The 3,796-nt window shown below is 32.6% G+C and overlaps 1 pseudogene; it reads right to left on the bottom strand.

Moving 5' to 3' along the window:
• Positions 1–749: 749 nt before the first annotated feature.
• Positions 750–919, bottom strand: LOC149536234 (U2 spliceosomal RNA; annotated as a pseudogene).
• Between the last annotated feature and the right edge of the window lie 2,877 nt (positions 920–3,796).

The following is a 3,796-nucleotide window of genomic DNA, read 5'->3' as shown; positions in this document are numbered from 1 at the left end:
GAAACCCAATGTCAAGTTGGCTTGAATACCCTTTCAAATAAACAAATAACATCCACTAAGGCAACTTTCATAAACCAACTAATAAATAAAACCAATATGTTGTAGGTCAACTAAAATTGAAAACTGGGTCACTCAGTTACCACTGAGTTCCTTGGTAACCGACCTGACTTAGTTTACACTAAACTTCTTTGTTAACCGACCTCACTTGGTTTGCATAGGAATCCCTAAACTTTCTCGACTGATACTAGAGTCTTATGAACTTGGTTCCAACTGGCAGTGCTTGGTTATAGTATAACATTTGTGTAACATCAATGACTTGATATGAAATTGAATAATTATTATCAACACTATCATCTATCTTTGAAACACCATTGGACACCATTTCCACATGAAATTTCCCATAACCCTCATAAAGGTATGATGCCAAGCTTCCATATTTTCAGATCTCCTATAGCTATTAGACACCAATCCACATATGTGTCTCATAAGCCCAATGAGGTATAGTTTCTTTGATCTATTAGCACCTCAGACTATTGGACATCTATCTAGCCTCTATTGTATCCTTTTCCATCTTCAATGTATTAACCACTACAAAAATCAAATAATTTCTTCAATGAAATCATAGTCACCATCAAGATTGAGTGGTTCTCTCCAGGCCTCATCTCCTTGACAGCTTCTTCTCTAATATGCAATTTAACATGAAGATGACTCTAATATCATATTGGAAAAATATAACATGTTAAAATAGAGAAAGAAGGAACTTCCTGCAGTAGTGCAATACAGAAGCGCCGCATGAAAGATCTAATAAAAAGCTATTCGTATAATTTAATATCGTTTGGTTCAGTGAACCACCTATCAGATATTAAACTGATAAGATAGATACTACACTTGAACTTAGCCAAAAGGTCGAGAAAGTTATAAGTTTTAATAATGTTCTTCCATATCTCATGTATTATTGCCCTCTCTTCCCCTCAGCTATATTGCTTGCATGTGGAATCAATATACCTCCACATCTCAGGTAATTACCGTTTTACGTCCTTTCCTCTTTCTACCTCCAAAATCGAGTTATTTTCCATACACCAATCAAAGAAAAAATATAGTAGCAGCTCTCTATTGTCTAAATAATGATTTCAATCCTCTTGTTGCAGGAAGCTGTAGATGTTTTCCTTTCGCTACAAATTCTTCTTTCGACTTTTAAGATGGAATCCTTGCAATATTCGAAATCACTTCCTTGGACTTAAAATCGTAGATGTAGCTAGCTGCCTTCAGATATCATATTTCCTCTGATTTAGCTATTGAGTTTCAAATTCGTGAATTCTTCCTTTGGTTTAGAAATACTCTTGTGCAGAAATGTTGTTCCAAACTGGTAGCAGGTTTGTGTTTCTGCGGCTTTGATGGAGTTCTTAGATCTCATTCATACCAACTAATTTCCATGGTTGTATGGACTATGCCTTTTTCCCCTTTAAATGTATCTCATGAAACAAAGATTTTTCAAGCAAATTAAAATATACTGAATTATTTTTAGTTTAGACAAATGTTTTCTAAATACCTCATGCCTTGAGATTTGAGTGCCAACTTTAAATCTTAGCTTTCATAAAACTCCTACTCAACAAACAGGAAGCATTGCTCTCTGGCAAATGAGTACATGAGTATTCAAGAATCTTTTGGAACTTTTATTTTTAACCACGTTTTTATATCATCAAATCTATAACTAGTACTTGTATTGGAAGGATGTCCAAGGATAAGTCATAGGAGAAAAAAGGTCCTAGTTTATATACGATGATTCTCTTTTTTGTGTCTTTATATAAGATTTAGTTTATTATAGACATTATAAGGTCTTCAAAGGATTCAAGACCCTTACCTCTCTCTTATTTCTTTTTCCTTAGTGTTTATTTAGAAGTGGAAGATTATCAATTTTTGTGATATTGCTATCAGGATTTGTGATTTTGAGTCAAACTCATTGATCCATGTTTCATGAGTAGTGATTCAACATGAATCCATCTCTCGTGAGAATAAATGGAACACTTGGCACTCATTCTAGGTAATGCTCACAGAGGTGAAGCACTGGGACTTCTTGGAAGATCACATAGTTAAATCCTGATAGCAATATCACAATTTGACTCTATGTCGAAATTATCTCATACTTATCAATTAATGAGCTTAAGGGGCTTTCTAACAAATAGTTCATAAGGCACAACACTTTGGTGAAGGTTTTGCAAATGAGGTTACAAGCTTTGGGTTTAACCATGAAGGAAACTCCATAGTTAAGCGCGCTCAGGCTGGAGTAGTACTGGGATGGGTGACCTCCTAGGAAGTCTCGGTGCTTCACCTCTATGAGCATCACCTAGATCTAATGAGTGCTAAGTGTTCCATTTATTCTCATGAGAGATGGATTCATGTTGAATCACTGCTCATGAAACATGGGTCAATGAGTTTGACTCAAAATCATACAGTTAAATCTTGATAGCAATATCACAATTTGACTCATTGTTGAGGAAATTATCTCCTACTTATTGATTATCAATTTTATTGAGTAATCATCAGAATTATACAAATAATTGGATTAAAATTTTGTGCCTGTAGATAGAAATAAAAATAGTAAGATAAAATATAGAGGCATGTAACTAAAATAAATTAGAAAACATATTGAAGGATGTATTTTTCACTATTGAACTATTATAATTATTTTGCTTTAATTTCATTCAAATGGTTTTGTTTAATTTATTTTTAATCATTCAATTATATAATTTAAATTATTCAAGTTGATCTTCTTATTGATAAATAATTAATAAATATGTCAATTTATTATTTTTTGTATAATTTGATGTGTTAATAATTGAGAGATTAATTATTAGATTGTATTTTTATATAATATTGAGAATAGAGAAAAATAAAACAAATTAATACATGAACAAATCTAGTAATGCATAATGAACTCCAACAATAAAACAAAATGTAGTAGAGTACTTTTCATCTTCAGGATAATTGGTGAATCCCCAAAAATCCAAAATATTATGCTGAGTTTTTGGATCGCTGCAAATGTACTATTTATTGCCTATGTGGTATGTGTTTTCCAATGACAATGATATCACTCTTATTTATAATAAGGAAGAGACATGGAGAGACATGTCTCCTCATGAGACATGTCGATCCATTATTATCTACTTAATATACTAACAAATAATTATTTAATTATATAATATCTCATATATATGTGTATATATATTATATCACACACACACACACACACACACACACACACACACACACACACACACACACACACACACACACACACACATTTTTGCACTTTAGTCTCATAGTTTATCCAACAAAAGCTACCAAACATTGACACTCCCTCTTATCAAGGGAGGATAAACACATAACTATATATTACCTTAATGTAATATAAAGATATTGGGAGTAATGACCTCCTGAATGTCAACTCATTCGACATTCACCACACACTCTTTGAGAAATGACCTCTTGAATGTTGACTTGCAAGATATTCACCAAGTACTGTGAGTAATGACCTCCTAAATGTCAACTCATCTAATACTCACTAAGTACTTTGTGTAATGGCCTCCTAAACATCAATTTGCATAACATTCATCATGTGATCAAAATGTTCATAAGGTATATAGCATGTGCATTCTCATAATGCTTACCATATGAACATCCACCATGCAAAGTATAATCTATCATGATCTACATAGAGATCATAAGATATCCATCATGATAAAAAATTAAGTTATTGTAAGATCGTCACCTTTCAACAACTTCTACAAATACAAGC

This window comes from Cupressus sempervirens, chromosome 10, assembly GCF_028749045.1.
Source record: "Cupressus sempervirens isolate cs-2001-9-10 chromosome 10, ASM2874904v1, whole genome shotgun sequence".
Taxonomy (NCBI): Eukaryota; Viridiplantae; Streptophyta; class Pinopsida; order Cupressales; family Cupressaceae; genus Cupressus; species Cupressus sempervirens.
The sequence above is the reverse complement of the archived record's forward strand: the minus strand, read 5'-3'. Positions and strand labels throughout refer to the sequence as shown.